The sequence below is a fragment of the Castor canadensis genome, chromosome 15 (assembly GCF_047511655.1).
Source record: "Castor canadensis chromosome 15, mCasCan1.hap1v2, whole genome shotgun sequence".
NCBI lineage: Eukaryota > Metazoa > Chordata > Mammalia > Rodentia > Castoridae > Castor > Castor canadensis.
The window spans coordinates 91526049-91545844 of record NC_133400.1 but is presented as its reverse complement, the minus strand read 5'-3'; the positions used below and the strand labels follow the sequence as shown (position 1 = coordinate 91545844).

Genomic DNA, 19796 nt, shown 5'->3' with positions numbered 1-19796 from the left:
CTGCAATAGAAAACCCTACAAACCAAATTAAAGACCTTTAGTTTTGATTTTATGTAAATTTGACTAAAATCTCTTAAATTGGTTAGAATAAGAAGTAAACACTCCCACATGCTTTCCTTCCCCAAGTCTCATTGGTAGGTATTTGAATTCAGGTTCTTGTATTCAGACTCTCTTGGCTGGAAGACCTATGAACTAAAAAAAGGGATTCAACATTACTTTAACATATAATGGTGTGACAGGTATCAAATAAAAACCATAGACATTCATTCACAATAGAGGCACATAAGGACAATTGCTCCATAGCAATTCTGAAAACCCCAGGACACATGGTGACATTTCCTTAATTAGGGCTCAAGATATGTGAGTAGTTCTTTAGGACTTCTGGCTCTGACCATTTCACTTTTGGTTTTGCTGGATCATCTTTTCTCCATGAAATGTGGCCAGTGCTCTAAACTCAGTACCTAGAGTCTTCCAACTGTCAGAGGATGTCTATCATGAGTGTCTCTGAGGATCTTGGATTAACCTACACTTACCTCAATATCCTCCCAACTTCTGTCTGCCTGTGCCTCTACTTCTACTACCAAAATGTTTAATAAGTTATCTGTTGCCACATTAAAAAATGCCTCGAAACTTAATGGTTTAAAGTTGTATTTATTGTTTTGTTAGGAGTAGATCAACTCAGTTGGAGGTTTATGGGAAGTTGAAGATCAGGATTCCAGCTGGGGCTTTTGGCCATGAAGCTTGACTGGTGATGGAGGAGTAACTGGGCAATTTTTCCCCTGGTTTTTGTAGGTTGTTTTGTTGTTGTTGTTTATTTGTTTGTTTGTTATGGAGGCTGTTCTTTTTTCATTTTTATTAGCATATGTTTATTGTACAGGAGGGATTTGTTGTGAGAATTCTGAAAAGCCTTATATTGTGCATTGGTTAGATTGCCCCCTCCATCTCTCCCACTCTGCCATCCATGTCCCACTTGAGTCAATTATAAGAGGTTTCATTGTTCTCTTTCTTTTATGTATTATGAAGCCCATCAAACCTATTTCCTTCATCTTCCTCTTCACCACCACCCCCACCCCCGCACTGTACCTATTTTACTGTCCTTTCATGATTAGTTCCAAAGTCAATGTTCAAAGGGGTTTCTCTATGGATCCCTGCTGTGAATATGTTTTACTTTGATCAGTTCAACCCTCTCTGTTACTCTCCCTAACTCCTTCCTTTCCATCCCCTCCATTTTCTGGCAGCTTTCAGTACATATCGTTATGTCCTCTACTTGCACTGGATATTTGACTGACCTTATGACAAGGTGCTGTTTTTACCAGAGTGTGATACCCAAGACAGAATGTAGACTGTAGAAATGACAACATTATCATGGTCTCACTTCAGCAGTCATGCACTATGGTTTCCACCAGACTCTTATTTATTAGAAACAAGCCACTAAGCCTGTCCCACTTTTAGGGAAAGGAGAAATTAGGTGTTGCCATTGAAGGTATCATTGCCAAACAATTTGTATGCATATTTCCAAACCACCACACAGTTGCTAAATAATTTGTGGAACTTATGGGCCCACATAACAGGTAAGAGAATATAATAGGAAGAGTATGGGTATGGCTTGAGCAGGAACCTGGCTCCAATTCTCTGAGATTCTCAGGAGTTTGCCTAACCCCATGGACAATCTTTGACTCATTGTTGTTTCCCTCACAATAATGAAATGGTTGAAATTTCCCAGGAATTACATTTGCATCCCATGCTATTCAGTGGAAGAGCAAGAACCTCTTGGCAATCTCAGTAAGTTTTGAAAAATAGAACTTGGCCAGATGTAGAATGATACTAAATTATCTTTGGTCACAGGACATATGCTACATAACAAGTGAGAAATATGCAAACTTTATTGTATTGTTGCAGTATGGTAATTTATTATAAGATCAAAATGTAACTCAGGTCTTAATTTTTGATCTGAAAATGCAGGAAACTCACTAACCATGTCCTAGTTTCTAAGGCTGCTCTGTTTTAATATGCTAATAGTAGATCGTAAAGACAGAGCCTGTCTGCTTGGTTTACTGGGGCAGATTCAGAGCATAATAGCGGCCTGACACTCAGTATATCCCCCCAAAAGAAATAGTCATTAAAGGAAAAAAGTAGCCCTAATACACACAACATTATGTGAACATAAAAGCAGTATTTCTGGTACAGCGAATTGTTTAATACAGATATCAGCCTGTGGAGAGTTATTGGTTATTAGCATGTTAAGTATTAGTTTCTCCCAGTCTTGGGGTGATCTTGATTCTATTCGCTATTTTCCTACCTCTCAAATCCTTCCAGGTCTTATCTTTTTGGAACAACTTATATAGCCATTTCCTTTTCTGCAATGGAAGGAAGTGATTACATGTGTTCAGACACATTGCCAGTTGCCAAGAAATTCTATTTCTGTCTCTCTTCATTTATCTATAGGAAGAACAAAGAAAACCACATCTTCTCATTAGTGTTTTCTGGACATCAGTAGCTTGTTAATATTCGTTGATGAGGTCATGGCAATTCACTCCTGTGAATTCATGAAAATGATGTAAAAAGAATGATAGTTTTCAAGGAAAAAATAAAAATACTAGATATGTATTTCTTGAGATTACACCAGTAATTTAGAACGCCGTTGGGGTTCTCTTAGTGAGAAGCAGTATGGTTTTTCCCCATTTTGATTTGAATAAAATGAGGAACTATGAAAAGTTCAGGAAACATTAAAAGAAAAATCAGTCAACTGTTTCAATGCACAAGGAAAAAGAGTCAGACTAAAATTTTCTTCTTTTGATTATCACCATGGAGGATTGACTATGAACAAATACATATTTTATTTTAAAAGTGAAACCAGTGCTCATGTCAGAATATGACAGTTCAAAATCCATTTGTAAGGATGAAAAACTAAGATATCTGTCCCCAGGGTTTTTGTCTCTTTAAAAAGACAGAAGTTTCTGTGTTAGTCTATAGATCAAGTTCAAGTTCTTGCAATCTCAGAATACTGATCAGTGAATTTGTTCATCATTTTCTCACATCACAATATTTACCATCAGGGGCTTTTTTTTTTTCTTTGAGAACCTGTTTCTCCATGTGGCACTGTGTACATTTGTATAGAATGTATTTTCTTTGTTGTTCATCTTGCCTTGTCCTCTGGTTTGTGCTCCTCCCAGAAGTTCTTGCCCCTGCGTATTCTGGTATAAAGTGGTAGAATCTGGTCTTCAACAACTGGTGAGTTCCCACACCTCTGCAAGGCTTATGTAACACTGCAGGCACTTCTCAGGCACAGGACAGTGAAACCTGTATGTTGGCAGGGTGGACACATACATATCACAGGTGTGTCAGCTGCTAGGGCTGCCACAACGGATAGCATAGACTGGGGGCTCAAGCAACAAATAGTTTACTGTTTCACAGTTCAGAGGGTTACAAGTACAAGACCAAGGTGTTAGCAGGTCGTTTCCTCCTGAGGCCAATTTCCTTGGCTTCCAGATGTCCTTTTCTCCCCATGCCATTACATCATCTTTCCTCTATGTGTGCCTCTGTCTTAATGTCTTGTAAAGTCACCAGTTAGGGCCAGTCCTTTTGAATTCATTTTATCTTTATTATCACTGTAAAGCTCCTACCTCCAAATAGAGCTACATTCTGATGTATTGATGATAAAGTCATTACTATATAGATTTGTGGGGACAAAATTCTGTCCCTAAGACTAAAAATCCTTTAAAACCAGGGTTCTTTGAAAACAAAGAATCTGCATCCTCCCGCCTCCACCCTCTAACAGGGTGTAGCACTCTAGTAAACATGTCATCATATATCCAAAATGGATAAAGGACAAACTGGTATGCTGTAAGCAACATTCTTTACTCATGAAAAGTTCATAACAAGTTCAGCAGGCAGAACAGGATATAGGAAAATATTACACTGCCACTGAAATGATTTCTCTTTGGATGAAATATCTACTTTTATTTTTTCCCACCTGAGACAAATGGAAAATACTGTCCTACCTGCTTTCATTTTTCCAAATCTGAGGTCCACATATCTTAGTGTTTTTAACTCAGCCAATGTTATGCAGTTCCCTTTTATATTAATTTGTCCTTAATTTTCTTTGCAAGAAACAAATGCTATAATGCATAGAAAATATTCTAATGTCCTCTCCATCCTTCCATATGACTTTAGTGAGATAAACAGGCAGGGCATTGTGATATTCGAGTCAGAAAACAGATTCTAGATCTGATAAAATTTTACATATTAAAATAGTTTTGAGCTTGTTCAAACTCAAAGAACCTGATTTCCTGAGATAGGATGTTCTAAATACCAGATAAAACAATTGAGTTTCCATTTTGTCTGAAAATTTATATTCCTTCTTTTTCTTTTCAGGAAAAGCAAAATTGTGGTGTACCTTTACATACCTTTAATTCATTAAGTATTCTTCTGATAGCACTTCATTACTGAGAGAGGAGAGAAGAAATCAGCAATCTGATTGTGTATATTGATGTAAACAGCCCAACAGTGTCTCCTCTGCTTGGACGTCAGACCAGAAGAATACTGTGGAATATTTAAGGTTTTGATTAGCAACTAAGTTTTACTACATTTGATCTTATCCAAAAGTTCAAGAAACCATGGCAACTAAGTTTTTAAAAACGTCATTTTTCTATGTGCATCAAGTATACTTTTTTAAAAGAAGGCCCCTTTTGGAAAGTAGCAATTAATTTAAAATTAAATTCACATGACAAATTCAAAACATAGATTTTCAAAATAAATATTAGACAGTTTGACTTGGAAAAGATCATTTTTTTAGCTATGATGAAATCTTTCTATTCAATAGACTATGTTACAATAGCCAAACAAGCTGGATCAAAAGAATATTTATATTTAAATCTAAACATCTGTTTTGTAGATCTTCATACTACCTTTTATGCTATTTCTTACTTTTTGTTTTTTAAGAAATAAATTGGTATCTGGAGTCTTACTAAGACACTTGGACTTGTTTCTGTGAACACTTATGTAAGAGTTCAAATTGAGAATTTCCAGGGAGAACTGCCAGATTGAAAACAACATTGAACTTTATCAAACAAGGATAGCCAACAAACCAGAATTACAAGTGAAACTACTTGCTTATTTTCTTTCAGCCACTACCCTTTATTTTTGTTTTTGTTCCTCCATTTTAATTAAGGTAGGCATGGTCTTTATTTTTTTTTTCCTAACTACTTTACAAGGTCCTTTGACAATGACCCAGAAATTGATTTAGGACAGCAACCTGCCCTTGCCCGGGAGCTCAGAAGCATTTAACTCAGTCTTTCTAGAAACTCTACCATTAACTGGAATCGTGAGAATATGCCCAGTCAGGTCCCAAACTGTGCTAAACCTAAAATAGCTCCAAGTATGAAGAAAATGTGATATTTTATTATTTTCATTGAAATGACATTTAAGATACATGAGTGAATAAGATTCTGGTAAGTACCTATTTCCTATTCTGTACTGTCAAAAGTAGAAAGAAAGATTCACCTACTTTTAAGACACTGTTAATAGCTGGGAAGATAATTTTAAAGGGAAATCTCTGACAGAGCTTATCTGTACAGGAATATTTGGGATTTTGTGCTTCATGAGTTTGTTTTCATAACAAGTGTAACTCAACCCTTGCTAATTGGCACAGTGGACCCTTGACAATATCAGTTAAGTGAAGGTCCTTAGGGAACTGTAATGAAGGCACCATTGTTCTTTCCAGGTCCATGTTCTAAGTTATTTTAGCATCAAAAATAGTCTGATCATGGCATCTTCTGGAGCAAGTATTCAGAGAAGATACAAAATTTTCTACAAAGTAGTTGAAGTTTTGCTGCTTAACGAGACACAAGATGATATGGGAGTAGAATGCTATGGTTCAGACAAGTAAATAATTCATCAATTTTCTGTTGTTGTAACAAAATATCCCAGATAATCAACTTAAAGGAGGAAAGACTTATTTTGACTCATGGTTTCAGGAGTTCCAGTCTATGGTTAGCCTTGTCTCTTTTGGGCTTATGGTGAGACAGAGTGTCATGGCGCCAGGAGCATATGGTAAAGAAGGTTGCTCACTTCATGGTAGCCAGGAAGCAGAGACAGACAGAGAAAGGGGTCAGGGATAAGAATATACTCTGCCAGGCCCTCAGTGACCTACTTCCTCCAATGAGACCCTGCTTCTTAAAGTTTCCACCATTCCCAATAATGCTATCAAATTATGAACCTACCCATAGATTAACACATCCTTAGGGTCCAATTACTCCCGATTGATCCAATGACCTTCTAAAAGCCTAATTTCTGAAATCAGTCACACTGAGGACCAAGCCTTCAACACATGAACTTAGGGGTTGGGGGAGCATTTCAGAGTCAAGCCGTAAAAATAACAGCCTCTCCTCCAAAGACCCAAGTGTTGGAAGTTTGGTTGCCCACTGGTGGCACCATAGGAAGATGGTGGAATCTTTAAGAGATGGGAAGCAAATTGGGTCACTGGGGGATTGCATTTGAGGGGATTTTGGACCCCATATCCCCTTCTTTCTGTCTTTGCTGGCTGCTATGAAGTAAGAAACTTCTTCTTCTATCTGCTTTGGACACAAGGAACTGCCTGGTCACAACCCCTAAGGCAATAAAGCCAGAGGACTGTGTACTGATACTTCTGAATCTGTGAGCCAATGTAAACTTCTCTTCCATTTTACATTGTTTCTCAGGTGTGTGTTATAGTAAAGTAAAGCTGACTAATCCATATCCTTTTAAAAAATCAAAAAGTGAGTGTATTGTTAATGGGGAATTCTTAAAATGTCCATGCCATTCCTTTAAGAATTCTGTGAATAGATTGTGACAAAATCTTCTATTTCCTCTTCATCCTTAAGTACAACAAATTAAATGGATTCAGCTAGCATAATTAATTGGTTCTGTAGAAAGCACCAAATCCACATATTCCAAGCAAAAAATATTATTTTTATCATTATACAAACCTCTAAGTCCTGTTGTTACCCCCTCAGTTTTTTGGTGGAGTTTAGCACTGTTACCTCAACACCATTGCAACAATCCCTGATAGATGGCCAAGCTCTGATTATCCCCTATTATTTGCCATTGTGTGTACTACAGACAGACAAAACCTCCTAAAAAGCTACATTAATCGGTCTCCTTACTCAAACACTTTTAATAACTCTTTTTATCATATTTCATTAATTTGTAACTCCCTGCTGGTCAATCAGTCTCATTAGAAATTAATCCTGTGTTCTGGGGAACAAAGTCCTCTTATTCTGGGCAAGCCACTAACAGCCAGCCTAATTTATTTGTAGACATAATATGACATTGGCTCAGAAAGTCCTAACTCACAACACATCTTCCCACTTCCTTTGCTCAGCTAGGTAGATGTGGTCATCTTAAGCACCTCAGCCTGAGACCTGACATCAGCTTTCAGCTGTCATATTCCTTATTTGAGTTCTTCATCTTTAAACTGCATCATGAGAAGCCCTAGATCATTCTTAGTTTCTCTGAGAGTTTCATGAATGTTGGCCTCACAATGTTGCTTAAATGATAACTGTTTTTCCATCAGTTGTAGAGATGACAACAAAACAAAACCAAATCTAGAACAAAATAAAAGAATAAAGATACCTTAAATACTTGGTTTGATATTTAGAGATGAAAAACAAGTTTTTACTAATATTCCCAATAACATGAAGCATAAATTCAATAATAGGGAAATCTTAAAACTGAATTTAAAACTTTAATTTTCCAGCCATGTTTAGGATTTTTGGAGGAACAGAAATAATATGACATTGTATCATAATAGTTTGGGTTTCAGGCCCAGCTCTATCAATGGTAGGCTAAGAGATAAGTTTGTCCAATTACATTTTCTAGTTGTCAGGAAATTCTAGGCAAAGTACATGGCTGGTCCTTCAATGCATAGAAGGAAAAATATTTTTTCTTTTCTTCTTTTTCCATGGAAGGATCTAATTACTAAAACAATAGCAATTTAACTCTAAAAGATACATATTTAATCTTATTTTCCAATAATTAGTGACAATTCAATGGCATTAAGAGAAGCAAGTTAACTATAGTCCTATTTTCACAGGTAGAAGCTACATTCTGTTCAGGGCATCTTTGATAGTGTTGTTAAGAACTGCATACTTATTATACCTTCAATTAATATCTACTATTGTATAAAGTTTCCTTGAAAAACATTAGACAAGCTTTAGAAATGAACCATGAACATGACCACGTTTGAAAGATTTTAGTATGTGCAAACCAAGTGAATTTTCCTGAGTGGTTTTGAGCATCAAAGAGGGAGAGAGAACCCTAGGACAGAAGAGCAGTGAATGAGGACAGATGAGCCATGCCCGCTAATTTGATCAAGTCTCCTTCTCAAGCCCTTTGTTCATTTGGTTAGACTTTAAGCACTAGATCAGATTTCTGGGCAGAATCCGCTGAGCTGGTTAATGAGTGTAGCCAGTGACGAATGAGGTTGATGAGGGTCAGCAAATTTATTTCCAGTACTTCATTCATACTAATCCTTAGTATGTTTGGGAGGACTTGTTGTTTGCCCTTATTTCTATAATGAGGGAGAATCCATTATGGTTGTCCCAATCCTTATACCCGGCATGTAGATGGTTCATCCAGACACCTTGAATAGGGATGTATGCCCTTTTCTTCAGAAAGTTGAAAGAGATTTATTGACCATCTTGTGTGATCTGAATTTTTATCCACTAATTGCTTTTTTTTAAAATGAAATGTGTGATATAGAAAGTGGAAACATGCCAGTTGGGACTACACATAGCAATTTTGGCCTTATTACCAATGTATATTTGTAAAAGTACAAAGTGGTACAAAGTGAATCATTGTCAAAAACTAAGTGAAATGGAGCTCACTATGTAATCAAAAAAACTCACACATTATTTTTATGTTGTGAAGATATGTGAAAGAGAAATTTATGAAGTAAAATGATATTTTGCCTTTAAATACTCTTTATAATGGTCCAGGTATTTTCACTCTTATAACTCACTTAAACTTCATTGTCATTGAGGCAGAGATTATCTGTAATTTACCAGATAATTATTATGCACTTATTATGTGCAAGGCACTAATTGAACACCGCATGTATCAATTAATATAAAACTCAGATTCTATATAATTATGTCACTTAACATTTCATTTGTTATTTATTTACTGACAGTACTGAGGTTTGAACTCAGGGCCTCACACTTGCTAGGCAGGCATTCTACCACTGAACCATGTCTCCAGCCCTTATGACATTTCATAGATAAGGAGTCAGAGTACAAAAGATTTAATCAATTTAGTTGGTTATGGTGGTGTATACCTGTAATCCCAGCACTTGGAAGGCAAACGGAAGAGAATCATGAATTGGAGGCCAGCCTCAGCCTCTGATACATAGCAAATCTCTATCTCAAAAAAAACCAAAAACCTAAGTGATTTGATGAAGGGTCCCACAGCTGATAACAGAAATATAGTGATTCTGTTCCCAGAGCATCTGTCTTCACTAGTTTTCTATGCTATGCCACTGCAGTTCTGCATCCAGGGCTTAATGGCACTTGTCAGTTAACAAACCTGCCATCCTATGCAGAATTTTAGTTACTTAAGGGATATCATTTCTTGCATTCACATTTTAAAATTCTAGTGCAACACATCATTTCAGCAAAAATGGTATTCAGTATGTATTTACTGGACTAAGTAAGAGTAATAGCATTGCTGAAGGCTTCTCACTTGTCAGCGTTGATCTAGAATTTGAAGTGAGACTTTTAACTATGAGTTCTTCAGAAATGTGGTTTCAAAGTTTAGTTTTGTCTACAGTAGCTCAGTTTGATTTCCAAATGATGTATTCCTTGTATCAGTTTTAATGGCGAATATGGATCAGAATGGTTGGATCACATACATTCCATTTGCTCCTTAGCACTGCCTTCGACCAAGTCACATGCAACACTACTGATCTCAGCGCCTCCTTGTAGTTTCCGCTCTCCTCTTGCACCCCTAGTTCCCAGCTCATACTCAGGAGCTTCTAAGTCCTAAAGAACTTTAAAATTATTGGGCTCCTTATGGATCTATTTCAAAGGTTTATAAAATTTTTCATCATATGGTTACTGCTTAATTGTTTTAAAATTTATTAGTAAGAATGGCAAGTAAATAAGAATCTCTTAAAAACTTAAAGCTGCTTTACTTCCTGTGTCACTTTCCCTCCCTCCAACTCTTTTCATTTCCTCACATTTCTAATACATATGACAACACTTTTATTAATGTCTAGAGTATGGTATGACCATGAGAAAATGAGGATTAATCCAAGAAAATATAATAGAGGATATTAGTAGGAGAGTCTCAAAGCAATAATTTTAAAAAAAATCAGCAAATGTTAAGTTTTCTTTCAATGGTGTTATGCTGTTTCAAAAGCTTGTTTTTATTTTCTTCTTTTTTATCTCCCCAAATTGCTCCAACACACACACACAAAATATCCCCTTGAAGTATCTTCTCAATTATCCAAAGATCATGGGGCCAACACAGTTCAGAGGGAATTAGTCCTATATCCAAATATTAGGCAGAGTGAAAGAACAGCTATGATGGATGAGGCTACTCTCACCCATCTAGTGACTCTGTCCCCAGTCCTTCAGTCACCACAATGCTCCATTGCTTGATGGAGTTTTTGGGGATTTTTTGTTTGTTTGTTTTATCAGGATTGGAGTTTTTCTCCTGGCCTGGATTCTTGCCACCCACTGGCTCCAGGGATATAGCCCTGTAATTCACACCCTCTAGTTCACAATCACCTGCTCAGGCACTGTTCCCTAACATGGCAAACTGGGCTGTAGTTACCTTTGAAAAGTGTTCCACTTTCAATCCTATGCTCTGCTGGCACCATTTGTCCCCCTTTATAGCTGGGCTCTTGTGTTGAGTTTGGATCAAACTTTCCTTTCCAGCTTGTACATTTTTGAGTGAATTCTGGGTCAGAGATAGGTTCACAATGCTTGTACCTTTAGGATGGTTTTTCTTTCCTTATGTAAACAGGTATAAGTCAACCACAGCACTCTGTATCACAATGTGTTTCCACGAGGAAAAACCTTGGCCATAGTCCATCGAGTCCCATTCAATATCTGTTACAATGCCTTGCTGTCTCCCACTATATGTAGTGGCCACCAGCATAATTTTACAAATGTTCCATGGTTGTGGCTGCTTACATTAGCAATCAAAATACATGAATTGTCACAACAAAAATAGTTTTTATCCATCAAATTGACAGATTGAAAAATATATGGAAAAGTGGGTGCATTTATGTTTTTTTGTGGCTTTTAAATTGTTACAGCATTTTTGGAAATTAATTTCTTAGTATAATTTAACATTCTTAGGATTGATTTTACAGAAATAAGAAGTCAAGTTCACCAAAAATTGACAAGTTCATAAAAATTGATAATAGTCATTACAGAAAAAGGAAATCAAACCATTGAAACATCAGTAGGAGACTGCAAAATAGATCCTGTTAGATCTATGCAAGGAATAATATAGTCATTAAAATGAACATGTATTTTATATCTGTGCTCTTTACCATACAGTAGTATTCATAGAATACTAGTATTTATTGAAAAAGATAATGAATATGGAGCAGTATGTCCCATCTCTATAGAAAAAAGTGCACACACAGAAACAATTATCAGAGAAAGAGTTGCAGGATGGACGGCAAGACACCACTGGCAACAGCTAGAGAGAAACGTGTCCTATGTTACCAGTGGCCATTTCACTTTGCAGGAATATTGGCAGTTTCACTTATATTTCTCTGTTTCCAAGGAAGATTATTCTTAATTTTTTTATCACCATTTGTCTAGTTGTGGTTTCCAAGATCCAGGCTCAATAGGAAGTCTCACAATTGTTTTCAATGGAAACCTGACAAAGCTCTGAAGCTGAAACTATCATGATCCACATTCTGTAAATGAAGATAGCAGAATTGAAGTGATTTTATAAATTCATTAAACTGGTGAGTAGTGGAGCTGTGATTTGAAATCTAGCCGTCTTATATAACCATGAATTATTTTCATAATCAGAAAGAGATAATAAAAATGTATTTATTATTTGAAAAAGAAGAAAAAATAATATTTCTCTTTAATATCCATAGGTATTGGATGATACTTATCTTCTTTATCCATAAATTATTAAAACCAAACAAATGCAGAATGAAGCATTTTGTTTTCTCTTTCACTCAGAGTCCAGTGTTCTATATTTAATTTTTTGGTTATTGAAGGTATCTTCAAACTGAACAGTCTTTCATTACAAGGAAAGATTTGCTGATTTTTGTTTCTCTGGTCTACAGAAAACAGGCTCAGAGAAGCTGTTCTTTCTAAATCTACCCATGAGAATATTAAAATGAAGTCCTGTTATCCTGGTGGCAAAATGAACTAAGCAATCATATGGCAGTGTTCATCAGATGTGACAGAATACTTTGGCTGTTAGGAATGCTCAGTGGATCCTATATGTAGATGGTGTTGATTGACTACTCAGCAACCTTACAACAGAAAATTTAGAATCATCCAGTTATAATATTTCCAACTACACAGAAAACATTGACAGGTGCAGGAAGAAAAAAAAAGTACTTTTCTGCCCTTCAAGAGCTTTCCATTATTCTTTCAAAGTAATAAAATGCACACAAACAGGTTCAAATACATATAATTTATCATCTCATTATTCCCAGCATATCAGAAGGATCCTACTTTCATTCCCAATTTTTCATTATACTAAAATTTCAGATGACTTGCTGGTGGAGTAGCTTAAGTGGTAGAGCACCTGCCTAGCAAGTGTGAGTTCCTGAGTTCAAACACCAATACTGCCAAAAAAAAAAAAAATCCAGGTGACTTATTCCAGTTCACATAGTTCATGATGGAGCTGAGCTTAACTCCAGATCTAGCTCCAACCAATCCCTCAGAATGGACCTCTGTCATATCTAAAGCAGAAAGTCATCAAAAGTCACATAGCTAAAGACTGAACAACATGAGTGGATGAGTAGAGGAAAGAAGCAAGATGTCGCTTCAGTAAGAAATATAGATAATTATTGCACATGAGATTACATGATGTGGGAGAGGTCAGGCAGGGTGACTGAGAAAGACATGACAAAACACCCTGAGGAAGAGTTTGTTGAGAGGATAAACCACACATGGTCCAGCCATACAATGGAGTGTTATTTGGTCTTATAAAGGAAGTTTGGGCACATACTACAACAGGACTGAACCTCAAGGATGTTATGCTAAATGAAATAAGCCAAGCACAAGAAAGACAAGAAGTGTCTGATTGCACTTGGCTGCACTTGCAAGATCTTAGGGTAGAGAAGTTCATAGACATAGAAAGTTGGATAGAGGTTACCAAAGGCAGGGAGGAGGGAGCACAGTCACTGTTTAAAGGGTACAGAATTCCAGTTCTACAAGATAAAAGAGCTATGGAGATAGATGGTGGTAAAGGCTGCAAAACAATGTGACTACACCTAATGTCCTTCAACTGTACACTTAAACAAGGTTAATTGTTAAATTTTGGATTATGTACATTGAATCGATGTTTTTATCAAAAAGAAAAAGGCATTTATCAATCACGAACTTAGAGAGATGGGAAAAAGCTAATTCAGTGACAATATTGACATGCCCTATGTTGAGATGCCAACTTTCAGTTTCCAGATGAACTTTTGCCTGTTCTTCTCTGTATTTGATGAAACAAAACCTTTCAGGTCCTTTGTCCATGGCTTCTTGGATAGCTTGGTTATGGGAGGACTAGCAGCTTGCCTAGAGGAAAGCCTTTTACTTTGTACTTCTGTGCTGGCACCTCTGCAGAATCTATGTCTGTACCACACCTTATTTCTTGTGGAGAGCACTGTTCAGGATCCCAGGACATGCCACAGCCCATTCTGAGGTGAATCTGTTTCTACGAGAAATCTCAGCTTCTGGATTCTGTTCACACCACTTTCTCTTGTTACCTATGTATGCCAGTGTCAGGTAGCCTCAAGAGTGGGCCCTATTTGACTACATCACCTCTGGACCAGATCCCCATGTTAAATCCCCTTTGTTCAGAGAAGAGTTTAGTATGATGAATGGTTATGATTGTATATTCCCAAGAAGCAAAACACTCCTTTTTAATCCTTAAATGAGTGATCAAATTGTGGGAGCCTAGTGGAATCTGAGTGAGACTAGTCCAGAGACTGGGAGTTAACATACAGGTACATGAATGTACATGGGAGACTGTCTGGGGGGGTCAGGGAGTAGTGGGAGGAGGGAGAAAGGAAAATATACTGAAGAGCAAAGAGGATGGAAGTACACTACATATATACATAAGAAGACAGCATAACGAAACCCACCAAACACTGTTTGAAAGAGTGGGGAAGGGGAAAGCAAGGGGGGAATATAATGCTGGGTGTGAACTTGTTCAAGGTACACTGTATGTGCATATGGAATTGTAACAATGAAATTCCCTTGTATTATTAATGTATGATAAAACAAAAATTTTAAAAATTCTTTAAAAAGTAAGAAAATATAAAATAAATTTGGCATGGTCACATTGCAGAATAAGATTTAATGTTTAAAGCTTACATTTGCAAAGGATTTGAGACCAAAAAAAAGGAAAAAGAAAAGGTCAGTGTGTAATGTGGAGAAGAGCCCAGATTTATATATGGCTCATATTTCATTTCAAGATTTGGTTTTAATGCAAGCAGCAAGCAAGCATCAGAGGCACGTGGAGGTAAAACGCAAACTCCGACTTATTTATCTGGAAGTAGACCAGGAATCCTGCTCAAAAAAATACAGAAATGCACATAAAACACATGTACAAACATGCAGATGCACACACACACGCATACATGCACACACAACTTGAGCTGTCAAAAAGGGACTAAAGATAATAGTCTCACTATTGTCAACTTCAAGATAAAAGTCACAAATTAGATGTGGACTGAGGACCAAAGTTAGCCTTCTCCTTGAGGACATCTCTTATGATGGCAAAGACTTTAGGGAAAAGGAGGCAAAAGATCCAACTAATAAGAAGTCTGGGGAAGACCCCAGTGACCTCTCTCTCTCCCACTCTCTCTCTCTCTTTTTTTTTTTACTGGTTTCACACTCATGATTAATCCTCCTGCCCCTGCCTCCTGAAAGCTGGATTGAAGGCAAGCACCACCATGCCAGGCCTGCACTTCAACAAGAGGGTAAGCCAGAAATAATCGTAGAATGGAATGTCCCAAGGGATGAATGCTATGTGCTGGCTGCATATATATAAGGGAAGAAATGAATAAAACACCCTAATTTATAATTAGAAGCTGGCCTCTGTGTCCATTGTTAACATAGTCTGAATGAACTTCAACCCGAAATTTTGATTTGGAAGAATTGTGAAAACAATCTTGAGGGATATATGTGACAAAGAAAACACAGATCATGTTTAGAGAAATATACTTTCAGCACAAGCCAGATAATGTCTACAAAGTTTTAAAGATTACAAGTTCATAGCTAAAAAGTCACTACACCTCAAGGGACAAAGGCACCATGAGTGAGAAACAGCAGAATGATAGACCATAGAATCAGCCATGCAAATTCTTAGATACTTGATCTATCACATATAATATGATGTAATGTAATGTAATGCAAGATAATGTAAGTAAATATATTTGATTTATATGTTGAATAAAGTTAAGTAAGCATAGGAAGTAGCTAAAAATATAGCCAAATTATAAGTATGCTAAAATAAATAAGCAAACAGGAAGAAATGCAAGTAAAATTTCTAGAAATAAGAAGTGAAGTTTTGATTGTGAATCACAGAGTTTGAGGTAGAGATGGTGAGTTAGAAAGCCAATCTGATATAACAGTACAGATTGCAGCAATGGAAAAAGTAGAACTGTGTAAACTGATGAAGACAGAGGTGAATTCTAACCTTCCATTCAGAATTGTAGGAAGAACATGCTGACAACAATCCTAAGGTCTGAAGGTCCAATGTCAAGTAGTATTACAGAAAAAAATCCACACCTAAAACATTATTCAGGTGTAATTTCAAACACAGACATTACTAAATGCCAGGTTATCTTTAAAGGAATGACAATAGAGGACAATGTTGCTTCTCAGCTGCAATAAGAAAAATCAAAAACTGGTTGAAATGTTTGCCTATTTGTGTTAAAAATATCAATAACCAACTTAATTGTATTCTAATTAAAACTATTTTTTTAAGGAATGAGAGTAAAGACATCAAACTGAGGGCATTTATCACCAACAAATCCTAAGTAAAAGAAAATTTTCACTTACGGAATTATAAAAGAAATAACATACAGAACATAAAATATTATAGACAATGTTCTTAAACCATTGAATTATAGTGAAGAGGGTTAAGATACTAATGTGATTTTTTATTTCTTTAGGAAAACCAAAATGTAATACTAAATACTAACATAGCATATATAGGATTATAAATTAAACTTGGTAGAGTTTTTTAATGGAGAAAGAAAAAAACAAAACTTCATAAATTCAAAAGATGTCAAAAAAGAGGAAAACAAAGAAAATATAACATACATGGAAGAAATAGAATGTTCCAAATGAAAATATTAATTTAAATATACCAATTATCTGAAATGTTTGATTGTAAAACAAGCTGAGCTTCTGTAAAGAGAAGAATGGATATTTATTTCTTCCTTTTGCATCAGTCCTGGAAGAGTGAGAGGTGCAAGGCTGGTAGACAGCTCTGCCTCCCTGTCCTCTTGGCTTGCATCCTTGCTCCAAGTTACCTAGTCAGCTGTGGACCATTTCCTGGACAAGAGGACTGGAGAAAAGCAATGGAGAGTAAGGAATTCACTTTCAGAAGTTGTGAGCCACATATTTTTTTGCTCGATTCCATTTGCCCTGCTCAGTCACATCTAGGGACAAGAAAACTCAACTCAGTAAGGAGCATGAGAGATGGGTCTACAAATTAAAAAAAATGGATACTGTATGCATTTAACTGTTATTTTAAATGCAAATATAATATGCTTCCTTATCCATTAGGAGAAGTTCTAAGCCCTCCCAGTGGAGACCCAAAATCAAAGATAATACTCAGCCCTAACGTACAGGCACAGCCGTACTGAGACAAACAATCTGATAACCGAGATGGTTAGTACGTGACTAATGGAGGGGTAGATTACACACCATGGATACTTTGGACAAAAGAATGGCTCTCATCTTGGTGAGGACAGTACAAGGTAGTGCAAGATTTCATCATGCAACTCATAATGAAGTGCAATTTAAAATTTATTGATTAAATATTTTTGCAAATTCCTCTTTAACATTTTTTGCATGGTGGCTGACTAAAGGTAACTGAAACTGAGGATGAAGGGGAGCAATGTACAATAAAAATTCTGGCTAAAATGCCCATATTTGCATACCAGTTTTAAAACATCTATCTGAGCATTGTTTATAAGAGTCACCCAAATGGTAAGAATTTAGAACAGTATAAATAGTTTTTACATTGATTATCCATCTACATTTATCTCCTTCTTGAACTTGTAAATATACATGCGTATGTAAACTTCTTTAAGTATCATGTACAAACAAATAGGTACTATGTGTAAACACATAAATAGATACACCAGAAAAATAGTGAAAGAAAGCTGGTACATATTATTATTGTCAAGCAAAAGAAATTTAAAGGCAGAAATCGTTACTAAAGCTACAGAGAGACTTCATATAAGGTAAACATTTCAATTTTCCCCAAGAAGATATAACTAAACTTACATAAATTTAATAATAAAATCTCAGAAGCAACTCCTGGCAAAACTAGAAGAAACCAACAGTTTTATAATTTTTTATTATATCAGGAGTTTTTTTTAATAGAAGGGGCTTGATTTTACTTTGTAGCTGTGTGATATTGGGTTGTGACTTCAGCTGTCTATGGGTTATCCTAGTAAAATGGTACAAAAGATAAACACTTGCTAATATTGTCCTAAATAAGACAAAGTATCATATATGAAAGAAATAACCCACAAAATAAACACTGTTGTTATTATTATACTATTCTTATGAAGGTGGTAAGAAGATAAAACAATGTTATAAAAAACAATTTTAATTGCTTTGCAAAATAATGGACAAGGCATGAAGCCCTAGAGACAGGAGAGCAGGAATGGGGCAAGATATCTGGAAGATATTTTAAGTACTTCCAGATAGAATATAATAACTTTTTCATTTCAGATTTCTTCTATGACCACAAAAAAATAAAGAGGTCTATGAAAAAATGTGAAAAACAAACAAACAAAAAGCTATTTGATAGTGGAGTTTTTATTGCTTTGTTTTCCTTGGAGGCAAAACACATCGAAAAAAGCAAAGTCCTTGTATCCTCCAAATTCTTCCAATGTTTTTTAAATGTTTATAGCTTAAAATCCAAAATTTGTTTTCTGCCTGGATAACATGCTAGAGCTCAACTTACTAACAGGTACTGATTCATTACTTTGCAGGTTTGTAGATCTATGTGAAATGTATAGAAATTATACGAAAACAGAAGGCAAAGCATCACGAAGATAAAATAAAACTGGCTATTTCTATTGGATAGCATTGCATATGTGATAAAAAATTTGTACACCGATTGCATGTGGAAACATTAACCCTGGTGAATGATTTCCAAATACTATTGTAAGCATGAAATTCTACACTGAAGCTTGGTTAGGGCAGTTTGTGCTGTTACTATGGTCTTGCAGACTCTCTACTTTCTTCACTATCTTCAAGATGATGGGATTCAAAATGAGTCCATGCATCTTTGACTTACCTACCTGCTACTGCCTGTCTTAGGATCCAGTGTCTTCCATGCCATTTAACTTCAGATTGTTTGTTAGTGTCTTTGAAAAATTCAGGCACACACAAAATCACCATCTGACCCATGGGGCTCTGTCAGCTAGTAGACCTACGGCTTTAGAAAAAGAAGGTGGTTAAGCATGCACTTTTTAAAAACACATATTTGGTCGCTCTAAAACAGAGCCATAAAATTGCACAATCTAAAGGAAAGAACAGTTTGTTTTGCCCTTTTTATTGCCAGTTAAATGCCAGAAGACTTTTAAAGTAACAGCAACCAGTGCAAAGGAGAAAAGAATCTAATAAAATTTTTATGATCTTAAAATAAACCTATTGCTCTTTCCTCTTCCATAGCTTTACAAAACTTTCTACACCTTTTGGCAATAGAAACTACATCTAATGTTTTTGCTGTGCAAATACCAGCAAGGCATCATATAAAATTATAGCTATAGGAATGAAATGTTGTAAAACCAAGCAGGGAAACAGACAATTTTCATATAGAATAAAACAGTTGATGTTATTTTCATTTTAATAAAGCAAAATTTATTTTAACAGAAAAAGAGGAGAATTGAATTTATGCTTTTATTTTGTTTAAATAAAACCTTTTAAAATAGCATTATAAATGGTTTTTATTGTAGAACAATTACTTCTTCCATTTTGTGTCTGATTTCATCTCACAGTAACACTTGATGCATTTCAGCAGATTATGGCCACAAGTAAGCATTGGAATTAACTGGAAAGCCTTAATATATTTATAAATATTAGGGTGTCAAGTGGTTCTGATTCAACTGATCTGGTATACCTCCTAGGAGTTTTCAAAGCTTTTCAGGCAGTTCTGCAGAGAGCCAAGGTTGAGGATCATAGGCTCAAAGCAAGGTCAACCTAGACAGTGCAGGCTGGATGAGAAAGGCAAGGACCAAATCAATGCAACCAGGACATGGAAAGGTACCCCCAGAAGCAGTCCACATCTTAGTTGAGCATGTCAACACTAATCCTACTACACTGACTTTAATAAGCTATAAAGTTGCTCTTGACCACTACATCCAG

The 19796-nt window shown here is 36.0% G+C and overlaps 1 long non-coding RNA gene across 1 annotated transcript; it reads right to left on the bottom strand.

The window, feature by feature from the left end:
• Positions 1-1726: 1726 nt before the first annotated feature.
• On the bottom strand, positions 1727-18887 carry LOC141417311 (uncharacterized). The gene is made up of 3 exons (XR_012441833.1): positions 18731-18887; positions 4407-4542; positions 1727-3300 (listed from the first exon to the last, which is right to left on the bottom strand). It is a non-coding gene; the product is annotated as an uncharacterized lncRNA (long non-coding RNA).
• Between the last annotated feature and the right edge of the window lie 909 nt (positions 18888-19796).